Source organism: Pan troglodytes, chromosome X, assembly GCF_028858775.2.
Source record: "Pan troglodytes isolate AG18354 chromosome X, NHGRI_mPanTro3-v2.0_pri, whole genome shotgun sequence".
Lineage (NCBI taxonomy): Eukaryota > Metazoa > Chordata > Mammalia > Primates > Hominidae > Pan > Pan troglodytes.
This window is the reverse complement of record NC_072421.2, coordinates 152974328-152992893: the sequence shown is the minus strand read 5'-3', so window position 1 is coordinate 152992893 and position 18566 is coordinate 152974328. Positions and strand designations below refer to the sequence as shown.

Genomic DNA, 18566 nt, shown 5'->3' with positions numbered 1-18566 from the left:
AAGTTTTAGCATTTATTTGTTTCTCTATAGAGTACCTAGCAGGATTCTTGTCATAGACCAAAGCTTCAGCCAAATTCAACATTGCACTGTGTCCAGAATATTTATTTTCTGGCTAAAAGTCACTACTTTTATAATAAATCTTCCTTCTTTAATTTTTTAACTCTTTCAAAGATCACTAGTAGTTCTTTTAAAGACCATCTTTGATAAATCGAAGTTCAAAATCACAATTAACACATAGTTTTAACCACCTTTCAAGAACTCAAGGTTATGAATATGATTAGAGATCACTAAAGCTTCACTGAGATGCTGATAAAACAAAGGTGTAGATGTTAGTCAAAGATGATGGCTCTCAGACATCATTTAATACAGTAGTCCATGCAAGAGATGGTGATAATTTGGCCTAGAGCAAGAGTCTAAAAATTATTGCCCACAGGGCAAATCCTGCCTCTTGCCTGTTTTTGTAAATAAACTTTTATTGGAACATACCTACACGTATTCATTTATGTATTGTCTGTGAATTCTTTCACTCTATGAAAGCAGAATTTAATACCTGGAGACAAAGACTGTATGTGACTCAAAAAGCCTAAAATATTTACCAGCTGACCCTTCACAGAAAAAAAAAAAAAAAGCCAAACTCTGGTCCGGAATGTTAGCAGTACAGTGAGGGACAAATGCATGAGCAGATTATATTTTGGAAGCAGAACAAGAACAAGTTTGGTGTGTTCTAGGAACAGCTGGTGTGGCGGGAACATAAAAAGACCCAGATACAATTGTTTTTTCTATTTTGTTTTCTAGCACATTTGTACCTATTGCTTTTATTCAGCTATTCATTCATTCCAAAAATATTAAGAAGTTCCACTCTGTGCCATACACCATGTGACCTGCTACACACACACACACACAGAGAGGAAACAGTAAAATATCTGACTTTTATTTTATTACAAGTAAAATTTATATTTTATTAAAAGTAAAATATCCAGGCTCCCTAGAGTCTGGAGCCAAATTACCTAGGTTTGAATCTCAGCTCTGAAATTTAACTGCCACGTGATCCTGGTGAAAATTGCTTAACCTATCTGTGCCTCAGTTGCCTTATCCTTAAAGTAGAAATAATATCATCTACCTTAAGTGTTTGATATAAAACAAACACTTAGCCCAGTGTTTAGCATATAGTGCACATTTTATAAATGTTGGTTACTATTATTAAGGAAACTTGCTTCTTTTACTGACTCAAACAAACAGGTATTGTCTATCAACCTGTTGCCTTTTCTGAGTACTTTGTGTTGATTTCAGCTTAGCTTTAAGTGAGCTCATTCACTCTAATTGCTACAGTTATGATCTTCCTGTTACAGGACATTGGATCATGCTGTTCTTTCTGCCCAAAACTTTTTTTGTTTTCCCATTTGCCTGGCCAACTCCAATTTGTTCTTTAAACATAAGGGCATAAGGGCATGGACTATATCTGGGCTTTGTTTATCATTTTACACCCAGATCTTAGTACAGTGCCTGGCATACAGTAGGCACTCATTAATGTTTATTGCATGAATGAATACCAGCCAGACTAAATCTAGATTCTCATTGTACTTAGTTTTTCCTCTTTATGTTACATTCACACTCTGGATATGTCCTTTTGTTTACACACTGGTTCTAGAAATTTTTTAACAAATATTTATTAAATATATAGACATTTTAGACTCTGTGCTTGGAGAACAAATATGAAAAACACAAGTTTTCTGCTCTCAAGAAGCTACTTATTCATTAGAGGACAAAGACATGCAGAAAGAGAAATTATAATCTAGAGTAAGTGGTACTCTTGAGACCTGTACGAGATCCATTGGGCATACTGGACCTAGGGAAAAAAAATATACAAACTTATCCGGGAAAGACAGGGAAGGCTTCACAGAGGAGGTGCTATCTAAATTGAGTCAAAAATAACGAGTAGCCGTTTTCCAAATAAACAAGTGCCGGGTAAGAGCATTCATGGCAGAAGGAATTCCAGGGCAAAGGTGTGGAGGCTTTTTCTCTTTTGTTGATCCTGACTTCTACAAACCAATTCCTTTATTGCTTTTTTGACATTAGATTAACACTTTTAATCTCGAATAAATATAATACTGCACAATTTCCCATTTTCAGTATATATGCATTTGATTTTTTTTGTTGTTCTTACTCTCATTTTTTAAATCTGCCTTGGATTTCCATTGCATATACTATTTCAGTATACTTTTTGGTCCTTCTTTGTAATATGTATCGTTCTTAAATTTTTACCTGCATAAGGTGTTCATTCCTAATGGGTATTCCCTTCTAGTGCTCACTGTATATAGCACTGTATCTGGACCCTGGGTTCAAGATGCTCAGCTGAATCGATGGGAGTAATGAGCGGTATATGACTTCCATAAACTCAAGAAAGTGGTGGAAAGGTAGTAGAATCTTAGTTCTAGTAAACCTCGATAAACTACCATAAATAGAAGCGTAGTGGGAGGACTCGGGAGGAGCACTGAAATGGCAGGCAGGGGACCCAGGTTTTATAGCTTTGTGGGCCTGTTTTTTCTCATCCCTGCACCTATAGCTTCAAGTATGTTCACTAAAGGCGATTGAATACAGTGCCCCGGCCCAGTCCTTCCGAATGGGAGACTGACGCCCTAGCACCGGGCGAAGTCCCGGGCGCCAGAGGCACCCACCCTGCACGGCCGGAAGGAGTGGGGCGGGGCCTACAGGCTCTCCGCTGGGCCCGAGCGGGCTGGGGGAGGGGAGCGTGGGGCCGACAGTTTTGGGGGTGAAAAGGCAAAAGGCGGGTGAAAGGCTGCCTCCCGAGACTCTCCTTGCTTGGAATTCTGCCCACTCTGCGGAGTTAGCAGTCACGACCTCCAGCACAGGTGGGTTCCGTCCCGTGGGTCAGGGAAGGGGTGTCCCCATGGGTGCTACGGGTGGGTTTGCCCAGGCGCTCGCTTTCAGGCCTGTCGCAGTGGGCGGCGGAGGCTCTCACCCGGGCTGCTGGGCCCAAGGGCGGTGGTACTCACCTTAACCCTGGCGGAGAGGAAGGCCACTCCTGCCTTGCCGCAGGGTTGTCGTCACGATCTGTGCCAGTTGCGCGACAGAGTCTGCCCGGAGATCAGCGTGAGGCCAGATGGGCCTAGCGCTCAGGAAGAGCTGGAAGAGCTGGAGCAAGCTCGCGTTGGGACTGACGCCCAGTGTACATTGTTTCAATCTCGGTCGGACTTTACAGCCCTGGATCTGTCACTGACTTGGTGTTTAGCTTTCAGCGAGTCCCTACCCTCTTCCTGCCTCACTTTGTTCGGCAGTAGAGTGGAAGGTGGAACTCAGCTGTCTGCAAGATCTTGCAGCACTTTCTTTCGTTCTCATATCCACTAATGTTCTCTGCCCAGATTTTACCCTTTGTCTGCCCCCTCTGGAGCAAGGCTCTGGGTAAGTAAGTTAGGCTAGGAAGTTTTCTTTCTCTTCCGAAAACAATGGAAAAGCCTTTAAATACTCCTGACTGCCCTGGAAACGACATTCAAACCACGAATTGAATGTCAACTCTGAAGAATGGGTTTGTGAATGCCATACTATTAAACGTTTTAACCAGATGATTGCCTAAAATGATGTGTGTTGAGTGGACATAGTACACTGCCTAGCAAAAGTCTCATGATAAATGAGTTGGGTGCTTTAACTCAGTCGCTGAAAGAAAAACTTGAGCTCTCATATTTAAGAAACACTTTCATAATCCACTCCCATACAGTAGTAGTCTTTTAGAGTTGCTTGTAGCTTGGTTTGCCCTTTCAGGACACACTGTAGTAAAAATTACATACAGTTTATTTTACATTAACTATAAAGACAAAGAAGGACTATAAACATTATGGATCAACATTTTGGTGTCAACTTCTGGTTTCTCCTCATTAAGGAACTGGTGGTAATGATAATGGTGAACATATATTTTGCAAAATACTATAATTTTCACAACAACCAGAAGACGTTAAGTAAGGTTATTTATAATAAGGCTTAAAAAACTTATACTTTATCTCATAACCAGTGTGATGAAGGGAATGTTTACTGGGGTGGTTGAGTCTGGGGGCTTGTTTAGTGTGCCCCACCTAGTTCTTTATTTCTTGGAAGCTTGGACTGGAACAGATCACTTCCTTGTTTTGGCCTCTGTTTCAGGAACCACCATTTGTTCTGTATTTCTGCTTGTCAACCCTGGGAACAACAGTAAAACCAGCCAAGTGGATCACTGGGTGTTTACAATGTTTCTGACAGCTGTATCTGATGCCTCCAGGGGCTGGGAGGGGGACCCCGGGATTAACAAACCTCTTTGGTGGGAAGAGTCTCTTCCTGCAAACTGAACACGGATCCATCAGTTGGGCACCACTGTGATCCCCTTTCTATAACACCAAACATCCCCTGGGCTCATATGGGCTGTACATGCACCTGCCATTGCCCTGTGTAAAGATTTACAGGATAAGAGGCTCTTGAAAAAACCCAGCCTGCTCCATACCTGTAGGTTCTAGGGAAGGAGTGGCTGATATGTAGGTGAGTGTTCTTCTGGATGAGGAAAACACCTCATGATTTCCCAAATGGTTTGAAAGGTGAGAAAAAAATTATGCTGGACATCTGCTGAGCCAACCTGAAGGGTGAGTTTTGCATTGGCTATTTGGCAGGACCTGGTGTCTGCCTTGTTTAGCTATATTTTCACTCTATTCATCATACTCTGTTCATTCACTCCAAAGGCAATCAATGAATGTCAACTCTGTGCCAGGATGCTGATCCATTCACTGAGATTGGCAGCACAGGACAGCCAGTTCGGGAGGACAACAGGAATTCAACTTTAAGCATACTCAGTCTGAGGCCTCCTCACCTTTCCCCACTCCCTATATCTAACTGCTACAAAATCTTGTCACTTCTACATCCTGAATATTTTAAAAAATCCATCCACTTCTCTTTGTCCCATGAGTACTCCAAATTTCAAGCCAGCAATATTCTTTTTTAATTGATTTAAAAATTTTTATTTTAAAAGACCAAATGGTTGCATGACCCTCGACTCTCATGGGAAAACCACAACCCACCACCACCACAGCAACAACAACAAACAGCCTAATGACCTCTGTATGATCCCTAATAAATTGTCAAAGTAAGGAGATGAAAGTTCTCTTTTTTTCTTGATGCTCACAGTGTTTAAATATTGTATTTAGGATAATTTACATGCCATAAAATTTGCATATTTAAAGTGATTTTATAAATTTATTGGGTGGTGCAACCATCACTACAATCTAATTTTAAAACATTTGCATCACGTCAGTGACATCTTCCTTGCCCATCTGCAGTCAGTCTTCATTACTACTCCCAGCATCAGACAACCACTAGTCTACTTTCTGTGCCTATGGATTTGCCTATCCTGAAAATTTCATCTAAATAATGTCTCCAAAGTTTATTAATGTTGTGGCATATATAAATACTTCATTCCTTTTTATAGCTGAGTGATATTCCATTGCATCAGTATACTACATTTTGTCTATCTAGTCATCAGTTGATGAACACTTGGATTGTTTCTATCTTTTGGCTATTATGAATAAAGCTGCTATGAACGTTTGTGTGCAAGTTTTTGGGTGGACATTCGTTTTCAATTCTCTTGGTTAAACACCTATGAGTGGAATTACTTGGTCATATTATAACTGTATGTTTAATTTTCTGCCAAACGGTTTTCCCAAGGGGCTGTACTATTTTACAGTTATTAGATTTATATGAACCACCAGCAATGTATTTCTTCACATCATCACCATATTTGTTATTTCCCCGTTTCGTTTTGTTTTTTTCAAATGTGTAGCTATTCTTGAGGGTGTGGAGAAGTATCTCATTGTGATTTAGATTTGCATTTCCTTAATGGCTAATTGAGCATCTTTTTATTTGCTTGTTAGATATTTGTATATGTTCTTTGGAGAAATGTCTCCTCACATATTTTGCCCATTTCTGATTAGGTTGTTTGCTTCCTTACTATTCAGATGTAAGAGTTGCTTATATACAAGTCCTTTATCAGATATGTAGTTTGAAAATATTTTCTCCAAGTCTGTGGTTTGTCTTTTCATTTTCTTACTACTGTATGTTGAAAGGCAAAGGTTTTTATTTATTTTACTTTTATTTTAGTTTCAGAGGTACAGGGGCAGGTTGGTTCCATAGATAAATTGTGTGTCACAGGGGTGTGGCGTACATATTATTTCATCACACAGGCAATAAGCATAGTACCCAATAGGTAGTTTTTTGATCCTCACCCTCCTCCCAATCTCCATCCTCAAGTAGGCCCCCGTGTCTATTGTCCCCTTCTTCATGTCCATGTGTACTCAATATTAGCTCCCATTTATAACTGAGAACAAGTGGTGTTTGGTTTTCTGTTCCTGTGTTACTTTGCTTAGAATAATGGCCTCCAACTCCATCCATGTTGTTGCCAAGGACATGATCTCATTCTTTTTGTGGCTGCATAGTATTCCATGGTGTATATGTACCAAATTTTCTTTATTCCATATACCACTGATGGGCATTTAGGTTGACTCCATGTCATTGCTGTTGTGAATAGTGTTGTGAGGAACATATGCATGCATGTGTCTTTATGGCAGAATGATTTATATTTCTTTGGGTATATACCCAATAATGGATGGCTGGGTCAAATGGTAGTTCTGTCTTAAGTTCTTTGAGGGATTGTCAAACTGCTTCCCACAGTGGCTGAACTAACTGACATTCCCACCAGCAGTGTATAAGTGTTCCCTTTTCTTTGCACCATTGCCAACATCTGTTATTTTTGACTTTTTACTAATAGCCATCCTGACTGGTGTAAGATGGTATTTCGTTGTGGTTTTCATTGATTAGTGATGTTGAGCATTTTTTCATATGCTTGTTGACCACATGTATGTCTTCTTTTGAAAAGTGTTTGTTCATATCCTTTGCCCACTTTTTAATGAGGTTGTTTGGTTTTTGCTTGTTAATTTAAGTGCCTTATAGATTCTAGATATTAGAACTTTGTCAGATGCCTAGTTTGCAAATATTTTCTCCCATTCTGTGTGTTGTCTATTTACTCTATTGATAGGTTATTTTGCTGTACAGAAGCTCTTCAGTTTAACTAGGTGCTATTTATCCGTTTTTATTATTATTGCCATTGCTTTTGATGTCTTTGTCATGAAATATTTGACAGGGCCCATGTCTAGAATGGTATTGCCTAGGTCTTCTTCAAGGGTTTTTATGGTTTTAGTTGTTACATTTAAGTCTAATCCATTTTGGGTTGATTTTTGTATATGGTGTAAAGAAGGGGTCTGGTTTCTATCTTCTGCACACAGCAACCAGCAATCCTAGCACCATTTATTGAATAGGGAGTATCTATCCCATTACTTGTTTTCATCAGCGTCAAAGATCAGATGGCTGTAGGCACACAACTTTATTTCTGGGCTCTCCATTTTGTTCCATTGGTCTATATGTCTGTTTTTGTACCAGTACCATGCTCTTTTGGTTACTGTAGACTTCTATAGTTTGAAATCAAGTAATGTGATGCTTCCAAGTTTGTATTTTTGCTTTAGATTTCTTTGGCTATTTGGGCTCCTTTTTGGTTCCATAAGAATTTTAGAATAATTTTTTTTAATTATGTGAAGAATGCCATTGGTAGTTTGATAAGAATAGCATTGAATCTATAAAATGCTTTGAGCAGTATGGCTATTTTAACAATATTGATTCTTCCTATCCGTGAGCATGGAATGATTTTTCATTTGTTTGTGTCATCTCTGATTTCTTTCAGCAGTGTCTTGTAATTCTCATTGCAGATATCTTTCATCTCCCAGGTTAGCTGTATTCTCAGGTATTTTATTTTTTTTATGTCTATTGTGAATGGGATTGCATTTTTTATTTGGTTCTCAGCTTGGACATTATTGATGTATAGAAATGCTACTGATTTTTGTACATTGATTTGGTAGGCTGAAACTTTGCTGAAGTTGTTGATATGATCTAGGAGATTTTTGTCAGAGACAATGGGGTTTTCTATGTATAAAATAATATTGTCTGCAAACATAGATAGTTTGACTTCCTTTCTTCCTATTTGGATGCCTTTTTTTTCTTTCTTTTGCCTGATTGCTCTGGCCAAGACTTCCAGTAGCATGTTGAGAGTGGGCATCCTTGTCTTGTTCCAGTTCTCAAGGAGAATGCTTCCAGTTTTGCTCATTCAGTATATGTTGGCTGTGGGTTTGTCATAGATAGCTCTTATTATTTTGAGGTATGTTCCTTCAGTGCCTAGTTTTTTGAGGGTTTTTAACATGAATAGATGCTGAAATTTATCAAAAGGCTTTTCTGCATCTATTGAAATGAACATGTGATTTTTGTTTTTAGTTTTGTTTATGTGATTAATAACATTCATTGATTTGCATACATTGAACCAACCTTGCATCCCAGGGATAAAGCCTGCTTGATCTTGGTGAATTAGCTTTTTGACATGCTACTTTCTTCATGGATATTGGCCTGAAGTTTTCCTTTTTTGTTGTGTCCTTGCCAGGTTTTGGTATCAGCATGATACTGGCCTCAAAGAAGGAGTTAGGGAGGAGTCCCTCCTCAATTCTTTGGAATAGTTTCAATAGGAATGGTACCAGCTCTTCTTTATATGTCTGGTAGAATTCAACTATGAATCCTTCTGGACCTGCGTTTTTTTCTGGTTGGTAGGCTTTTCATTACTGATTCAATTTTGGAACTCGTTATTGGTCTGCTCAGGGTTTGTATTTCTTCTTGGTTCAGTCTTAGGAGGTTGTATGTCTCCAGGAATTTATCAGTTTATTCTAGGTTTTCTAGTTTGTGTGCAGAAAGATGTTCATAATAGTCTCTGATGGGTTTTTTTTTTTTTTTGTATTTCTGTGGGGTTGGTGATGATGTCCCCTTTATCATTTCTGTTTTTGGTTACTTGTGTCTTCTCTTTTTTTCTTTGTTAGTCTAGCTAGCAGTCCATCTGTCTTATTTATTCTTTCAAGGAACCAGCCTCATTGATTTCATTCTTTTTTTTATCATTGAATGCTATAATCTTTCCTCTTGATGCTGTTTTAGCTATGTCTCCGAGATTCTGACATGTTGTATCTTTGTTGTCATTAGTTTCCAAGAATTTATTGATGTCTGACTTAATTTCACTGTTTACTCAAAAGTCATTCAGGAGCAGGTTGTTTAATTTCCATGTAATTTTATAGTTTTGACCAATCTTCTTGGTATAGATTTCTATTTTTATTGTGCTGTGGTCTGAGAATGTGGCTGGTACGATTTTTGTTTTTGTTGGTTTAAAAAATTTTTAATTTGCTGAGAATTGTCTTATGGCTGACTGTGTGGACAATAGAGTATGTGTTATCTGCAGATGAGAAGAATGTATAGTCTGTTGTTTTTGGGTGGATTGTTGTGTAGATGTCTGTTAGCTCCACTTGATCAAATGCTGAGTTCAGGTCCCAAATATCTTTGTTAGTTTTCTGCCTCAAGGATCTGTCTAATACTGTCAGTGGGGTATTGAAATCTCCCACTATTATTGTATAGTTATCTAAGTTTCTTCATAGGTCTCTGAAAACTGGTTTTATGAATCTGGGTGCTCCTGTGTTGGGTGCATATATATTTAGGATAGTTAAGTCTTCTTGTTGACTCTTTACCATTTGTAATGTCCTTCTTTGCCTTTTTTCATCATTGTTGGTTTAATGTCTATTTTGTCTGAAATTAAAATAGTAATCCCTGCTTTTTTTTGTTCTTTGTTTGCTTTGTAGGTTTTTCTCCATCCATTTACTTTGAGTCTATGGGTGTCATTGTATGTGATGTATGTGAGATGGGACTCTTGAAGACAGCATACCACTGGGTCTTGCTTCTTTATCCAATTTGCCACTTGGATACCTTTTAATTTTGGCATTTAGCCCATTTACACTTAAGATTAATATTGATATGTGCAGATTTGATCCTGGCATCATGTTGTTAGCTAGTTATTATGTATACTTGATCACGTGGTTGCTTTATAGTGTCAGTGGCCTATGTCTTTAAGTGTGTTTTTGTGGTGGCCAGTAATAGTCTTTTGTTTCCATATTTAGCACTCCCTTAAGGACCTCTTGTAAGGCAGGCCTGATGGTAATGAATTCCCTTAGCATTTGCTTGTCTATAAAAAAGATCTTATTTCTCCTTTGCTTATGAAGCTTAGTTTGGCTGGATATGAAATTCTTGGTTGGAGTTTCTTTTCTTTAAGAATGCTGAATCTAGGCCCCCAATCTCTTTTGACTTGCAAGATTTCTGCTGAAAGGTCGCTGTTAGCCTGATGGAGCATCTGATGACTATGTGTCTTGGGGATGGTCCTTTTGTATAGTTCTTGCAGAGGTTCTCTGAATTTCCTGAATTTGAATGTTGTCCTTTCTAGTGAGGTTTGGGAAATTTTCATGGACAGTATTATGTTTTTCAGCTCTATCATATTAGTTTGGTTCTTTCTTAAAATGGCCATTTCATCTTTCAGCTCCTGTATTGTTTTATTATAATCCTTAAATTCCTTGGATTCAGTTTCCACTTTCTCATGGATCTCAAATGATCTTAATTCCTATCCACATTCTGAATTCTATATCTGCCATTTTAGCCATTTCAGCCTGGTTAAGAATCCTTGCTGGGGAACTAGTGTTGTTTGGAGGAAAAAAGACACTCTGGCTTTGTGGGTTGCCAGAGTTCTTGTGCTGGTTCTTTCTCCTGTGTGTGGGCTAATGTTTCTTTAACTGTGGTGTAATTTGAGTATAGTCAGTTGACCTCATTTCTGGACATTGTCAGAGTGCTGGAGCTTTGTGCGGGGTCTTTATTTGTAGCTGAATTCTTGTTCTTCGTTTCACAGAGGGATATATTAGGTAAGTATTTTTGGTGTCAAAATTTGGGCTGTGATTCAGTAGATGGTGCTTAAGTGTAATGGCCATTAGGTAGGCTCTTGCTCAGCCACATGACTCCTCTATTTCCTTGTGTTTGCGGCCATGCTCCCTCTTGGTGCTCTGAGGGTGTGGGCTCCTCTCCCACTTGAGTGCTGGCTGCAGAGCTTGGCTTGACACTCTTGGGCTTCACATGCAGCCTTCAGATGAGCTCAGGCTTTGTGTTCCCTCCCCAGCTTGGGAGCAGCAGGGGCAGGGACCTTGGCAGTGGCAATTGCAGAGGGCCTTTCACTTGTCTTTTGGGTCTCCACTCCAGAGAAATGCAGAACTACTATCATTTGGAGCATTCATCCTGGGGTGGAGTGGCTGCATTGTGGGCCCGAGCCAGGGAGCCCTGCCTGGTGATGAATGGGGAGGGGGAGAAGGGAGCTCACAGGGAAGACAGACTAGCCTCTTCTTAGGTTGGCTGTGGCATGATGGAGGTATGAGTACAGCACTCAGGGTCTTTGTTCCTTCCCCAATCCAAGGGCAGCAAAGGCAGTACCACTGCAGTGGCAGTCTCAGAGGGCATTTCATTTGCCTCTGGGAGCTCCACCCCAGAGCAACACAGAGCCACTGACAATGGGAATGTTCAGCCATGAGGTAGGGCAGCTGTTCTGTGGGCCCAAGCCAGGGGCCCTGCTTGGTGAAGACCAGGGGGTTGGAGGCTCACAGAGATGAGAGACTTGGCTCTATTCTGTATGGCAACTGTGGCATGTTGGAGGTGCAAGTAAATCCCTCAGGCTCTTTATTCCTTCCCCAGTCTTAGGGCAGCAAGGACAGAGCTGCTGCAATGGCAGTGGCAGAGGGGCTCTCGGTTCTTTATTTTTGATAAAGTCCAAGTTATTTTTTTTCTTTTGTCAATTGTGTTTTTTGATGTTGTATCTAATAATTCTTTGCCTAACCCAATATCATGAAGGTTTTCCTATGTTTCTAAAAGTTTTATACTTTTACCTCTTTCGTTTATGACTCTGATTCATTCTGTGTTATTTTGTGTATGGTGTAAGGTGAAGGTCTTCATTAATCTTTTTGCATATGGATATCCAACTGTACTATCATCATTTGTTGAAAAACTAACCTTTTCCTGTTGAATTGACTTGGAACCTTTTTTGAAAACCAATTTACCATAAATATAAGGGTTTATATCCGACCTCTCAATTGTGTTCCATTAGTTTATATTTCTATTCTTATGCCAGTCCCTACTGTCTTGACTATTGTGGCATTGTAATATGTATTTAAATTGAGAAAGGTGAATCCTCAAATTTTGTTCTTCTTTTTCAACATTGTTTTGGGTATTCTGGGTTCTTCCCATTTCCATATAAATATTAGGATCATCTTGTCACTCTTTCTTTCTTTCTTTCATTCTTTCTTTCCTTTTCTTCTTTCTTTTCTTTCTTTCTTTCGACAGGGTCTTGCTCTGTTGCTCAGGCTGGAGTGCAGTGACACAGTTGCAGCTCATTGGATCCTCAACCTCCCAGGCTCAAACGATCCTCCCACCTCAGTCTCCTGAGTGCCTGGGACTACAGATGTGCATCACTATGCCTGGCTATTTTAACAATATTTTTGTAGAGATGTGGTCTCCCTATTTTGCCCAGGCTGGTCTCAAACTCTTGGGCTTAAGCTATCCTCCTGCCTTGGCCTCCCAAAGTACTGGGATTATAGGCATGAACCATCATGCCCAGCCTCTGCTTTGATTTTGGTAGCGATTGCACTGAATCTATACATCAGTATGGGGAGAACTGCCAACTAACAGTATTGGATTTTTCAATCCATGAACTTGAAATACCTCTCCATTTATTCAGATCTTCTTTAATTTTCCTCAACAATGTTTTGTAGTTTTCAGTGTAAAAATCTTTTACTTTTTTGTTACATTTATTCCCAAGTATTTAATTTTTGGTACTATTGTGAATTATTTTTTATAATATCACTTTATGATTTTTTGCAAGTGTATAGAAATACAAATTGACTTTGTGCATGTTGATTTGGTATCCTGTGACTTTGTTGAGTAGAATTATTAGTTTTAATATTGTGTGTGTGCGTGTCCATGTGTATGTGTGCATGTGAGTGTGTGGGTATATTCCTTAGGGTTTTCTCATTCAGGATTATGTCAAGGAAAGTTTGACTTATTTTTTTTCCCCAGCCTGGATACCTTTTACTTCTTTTCCTTGCCTAATTCCCCTGGCTAGCATCTCCAGTATAATGTTGAATAGGAATGACAGGAGTGAACATCTTTGTTTTTTTTCTGGTCTTAGGGGAAATATTCAATCCTTCATCACTAAATGTGATGTTAGATGTGCATTTTTCGTAGATGTTCTTTATCAGGTTGAGGAAGTTTTACTAATTGGTTAAGTTTTTATGTTTGATCATGAATGACTGTTAGATTTTGTCAGATGGTTTATCTGCATCTATTGAAATGATCATGTGGTTTTTGTCCTTTATTCTACACGATACATTATTAACTAATGTAACATAGGGTATTACCTTAATTTGGGGGTGTTAAACGAACCTTGCCTTCCTGGAATAAATCTCTCTTTGTCATGATATATAATCCTTTTTGAAATACTGGTGGATTTGATTTGCTAACATCTTGTTAAGGAATTTTGCATTTGTATTCATAAGGGAAGTTGAATTGTAGGCTTCTTTTCTTATAATGTATTTGTTTTGTTTGATGTCAGAGACCAGCCTCATAGAATTAGTTGGGGAGAGTTTTGTTGTCAGATGTGTATATGTTTATAGTTACATATCTTCCTGATGAATAGAACCTTTCATCATTATAAAATGTCCTTCTTTTTCTATAACATTTTTTTCTTAAAGTCCATTTTGTCTGATACTAGATATCAGTCTAACCACTCCAGCTCTTTTATGGTTGCTCTTTTTTTTATACAATTTTTTCATTCTTTTATTCTTTTAACCTGTTTATGTCTTCACATTTAAAGTGTGTCTTTCCATTATTGTAGATGGCATATCCTTGGAGTGTGTTTTTCATCCAGTCTCACAATGTTTGTTTTGATTGGACTGTTTAACCCATTTATACTTATAGATGTACATCTGGCTTTATTCATTTATTTCATTAATGTTTCTTGACTTCTTTGTTCCTCCGTTTCTCCTTTATTACCTTCTTTTATGTTATATAGCTAATTTCTTGCATACCATTTAAATCCTTTTTTGATGTTTTTACTGTAATTTCTAGAGCTTTTTAATTGAATGCTCTGGGGATTGCAATATGTATGTCAACTTGAAATAACCTACTTTAGATTAATAATAATTTAATTTCAGCAACACAGGGAAGTTTTCTCCACCCATCCTTTGTGCTATTAATGCAGTATATTTTACATCTTAATATGTTATAAGCCCAACAACACAGTTTTAAAAATACTGTTTTATGTAGTTTTCCTTTAAAAGAAAGTAAGAAAAGTATGTATTTTCTCTTTTATGTTTACTTACATAATTACCTTTACTAATCCTCTTTATTTCTTCCTATGGATTCAAGTTACCATCTGGTGTCATTTCCTTTTAGCTCAAGGACTTTAGTATTTTTTGTAGGGTAGGTCTGTTAGCAATGAATTCTCTGTCTTTGTGTATTGTGGAATTTATTTATTTCACATTGATTTTTGAAGGATAATTTTGCTGGATATAGAATTCTTACCTGAAAATTTTGGGTATTTTTCTTTCAGCATTTTGCTATTCCACTGCCTTCTGGCCTCCCCCACAGGGTGTGGCCTCTGATGCTTTTACTCAGTTTTTTTGGTGGTTGTTGTTGTTATTATGCTAGCTTCCAGGGGGTCACTGCTGGGCCATATTTTAGTGGTCATCCAGTGACTGTTCATATGTTATGCTTAAACACCTTCTGCCAGTGAGGGTTCCACAATTTGCTGAAAGTATCCATGTGTGGGCTGGGGCGTACATTCCAGATTCACGCAGTTTAGAAATCTACCTTTGCTATTACTTGCTACTGTATAACACCACACATTTAGGCAAAGACTAGTAGATAAGTGAGGCACTGTTCAGTTTCTCCCGAGCATGTGCACAGACTTGGAGACCCCTAGGGATATGTAGGACCTTATTTAAAGCCCAGTATAGCTGTCTCGTGCAGTAGATTACTCTGTTAAATTTTAGGCTGGTCTCATTTGCTTCAACTAGTATTGCAACTTTTGTCAGCTGTGATGTTGGTCGTTCCCAGTTGATTGGTTCTTCTTTGTGGAGGAGTCAAGTGTCTTGTGCCTCTAGTCAGCCATCTTGAAAGACTCTACCAATTCCCTTTTTATAACAAATATTTTGTACCAATTTCTTTATTAACCAGAAGTGAAATTCATAGATAGCATAACCTACCTATACACATATTTAAAATATGAGCACAATGTCCTAACTAGAATTTAAAGGAAAAATTAAATGCGAGTGATTTATAATAATGTATTTAAATATGTAAATGCTGAAACATGACTACCTGAAGTAGCCAAATATTTACACCTATACATTGATCGCCATGAATGTGACAGCTACAAATATAATACCACAAAGTGTAATTATCATTGGTGACATGATTTTCTAAAAAAATTATTTTGGATAAATTTCTGAACAAAAGAAAATATACTGTTCTCTCAATTTACTTGGTAGATTTACTCCTAGAAAATTCAGTATATAGTAAATTCATGCAAAAATACCATGTTTATATGTAACAAAAGGAGGTAGGTTCTGGCCTCTGGTAATTATAAACAGGTTTTTCATTTGTAGGCATGTCAAGGTTAATATTAAAAAGTTTAGGCAGGATTCTCCATTGCCTGGGACTGTCCTGAACATTTCAGGATGCCTAATATCTCTGATGCCACTAAATGTCAATAATTCCCCTCCAATCATTGTGATAACCAACCTGCCCCATACACATTTCCAACACACTCCCTAGACATGGCAAGATGCCGGTTGATGGTGGCAAGATGCCTGTTGAAAGCCACTACTTTAGGATAAAGTGTATGCATGTCCTCAACTCTACTAGATAAAAAACGTCAAACTCATTTTCAACATGGTTGTATCAAGTTTTGTCTCACTATCAATAAATAAATGGAAATGCTTTTATATCTTACTGTTAAGTATGTTTGTTATGTTTTAGTACCCCTTAACAGGCTAAGGAAGTTCCATTCTATGCCTAATTTACTGAGAGACTTTTAAAATATTGTGAATGGATATATTATCTATTTTTTTCTGAACATGTTGAAGTGAGTGTATTTTGCTTCTATCACCTATTAATTTGTTGAATTCTATAATATACTTTCTAAAATTTAAGCAACCTTGAACATGATGATTCATGTCTTTACTTTTTTTCTTGGATTTGTTCTGCTAACATATTTTGTTTGTGTTCTTGACAAGCATGTTTGTGAGTGAGATTGGTCTGTAAGTGTGTTGTCTTGGTTTGATTTTGATATAAAGATTATACTTGCCTTAAACATGAGTATGGGAGTATTTTCTCTTTATTTGTTCTCAGGAAGAGTTTGTATAATATAGAAGTACAGTTGACACTTGAACAATGTGGGGGTTAGGGCTTCTGACTCTTGCACAGTCGAAAATCCATGTGTAATTTTTTATTCCCCCAAACTTAACTAATAGCCTACTATTGACCAGAAGCTTCAGTGATAACATAAACAGTCAATTAACACATACTTTTTATGTTATACATATTATATACTGTATTCTTATGTGAAGATGAGTAGGCTGAGAAGGAGGAGGACTAGGAGGGGTTGACCTCACTGTCTCAGGAGTGGCAGAGGTGGAAGGGGTGGAGGAGGTGGAACGGGAGGCAGGAGAGGCAGGAACACTCGTTGTAACTACAGAAGAACATCATAATTTCTGTCTGTATTTTTTGCTTTATCATTTCTCTAAAAATGTTCCTATATGGTACCAATTATTCCACCATTTGCTTTAGTTTCAGTGCCCATATCATAGAAAAGTCCATATTGTAAAAGAAGTAAAAAAGCAGTCTTGAATAATCAGAACCCTTCTTCTGTATTGTCTAGTGTCAATTTCTTTATTATTATTATTATTATTATACTTTAAGTTTTAGGGTACATGTGCACAGCGTGCAGGTTTGTTACATATGTTTACATGTGCCATGTTGGTGTGCTGCACCCATTAACTTGTCATTTAGCGTTAGGTATATCTCCTAATGCTATCCCTCCCCCCTCCCCCCACCCCACAACAGTCCCCGGTGTGTGATGTTCCCCTTCCTATGTCCATGTGTTCTCATTGTTCAATTCCTACCTATGAGTGAGAACATGCGGTGTTTGGTTTTTTGTCCTTGCGATAGTTTGCTGAGAATGATAGTTTCCAGCTTCATCCATGTCCCTACAAAGGACATGAACTCATCATTTTTTATGGCTGCATAGTATTCCATGGTGTATATGTGCCACATTTTCTTAATCCAGTCTGTCATTGTTGGACATTTGGGTTGGTTCCAACTCTTTGCTATTGTGAATAGTGCCGCAATAAACATACGTGTGCATGTGTCTTTATAGCTGGCACTGCTTCATCTACATCTTCTTTCTCATAATCTGGCACTGGTTCGGAAGCACTCATCTCCATCAAGTCGTCATTTAAAAATTTTAAAATTCCTGTGGCATGGTATCTATTAGCTCTTGGACTTTTCCAATATTCCTATCTTGAAACCCTTCACCCTTCCACCTGCTTTTGCCATATGTGCAATCTACATCATGATTAACTTAATTGGCTCTGTCATAAGTCTATGAAGTCATGTACAACATCTGGACACAGTTTTCTCCAACAGAAATTTATTGTTTGGGGCTTTATGGCTTTCATGCCTTGTTCTATAACAATGATGGCATCTTTTTTTTTTTTTGAAAAGGATTTTATTTTGAAGAATGTACAGGTTGAGTATTCCTTATCTGAAATGCTTGGGACTAGAAGCATTTCAGATTGTTTTTTTTGGAATATTTGCATTACATGCTTACCAGTTGAGCATCTTTAATCCCCAAATCCAAATTCCAAAATTCTCCAGTGAGTATTTCCTTTGAGCTCATGTCAGTGCTCAAAATGTTTCAGATTTTGGATTTTTGAATTTGGGATACTCAACTTGTATTAGCTTAGGTAAAAAAAATGCTTAAGAAACACTGAGCCTGTCATTGTTGGACATTTGGGCTGGTTCCACGTCCTTGCTATTGTGAATAGTGCCACAATAAACATACGTGTGCATGTGTCTTTATAGCAGCATGATTTATAATCCTTTGGGTATATACCCAGTAATGGGATGGCTATGTCAAATGGCATTTCTAGTTCTAGATCCCTGAGGAATCGCCACACTGACTTCCACAATGGTTGAACTAGTTTACAATCCCACCAACAGTGTAAATGCGTTCCTATTTCTCCACATCCTCTCCAGCACCTGTTGTTTCCTGACTTTTTAATGATTGCCATTCTAACTAGTGTGAGATGGTATCTCATTGTCGTTTTGATTTGCATTTCTCTGATGGCCAGTGATGATGAGCATTTTTTCATGTGTACTATGCAGCCATAAAAAATGATGAGTTCATGTCCTTTGTAGGGACATGGATGAAACTGGAAACCATCATTCTCAGCAAACTATCGCAAGGACAAAAAACCAAACACCGCATGTTCTCACTCATAGGTGGGAATTGAACAATGAGAACACATGGACACAGGAAG

The 18566-nt window shown here is 38.2% G+C and overlaps 1 protein-coding gene across 4 annotated transcripts in view; it reads left to right on the top strand.

The window, feature by feature from the left end:
- The first annotated feature begins 2678 nt into the window (after positions 1 to 2678).
- Positions 2679 to 18566, top strand: part of TMLHE (trimethyllysine hydroxylase, epsilon) — a 117945-nt gene continuing 102057 nt past the window's right edge. The window contains exon 1 of one of the 4 annotated variants that reach the window (XM_016944640.4): positions 2679 to 2870. The gene's annotated coding sequence lies outside the window, so the exon portion shown is untranslated. The remainder of the gene's footprint in view (positions 2871 to 18566) is intronic. The other 3 variants (XR_001714230.4, XM_054677152.2, XM_016944643.4) reach the window with 3 other exon arrangements.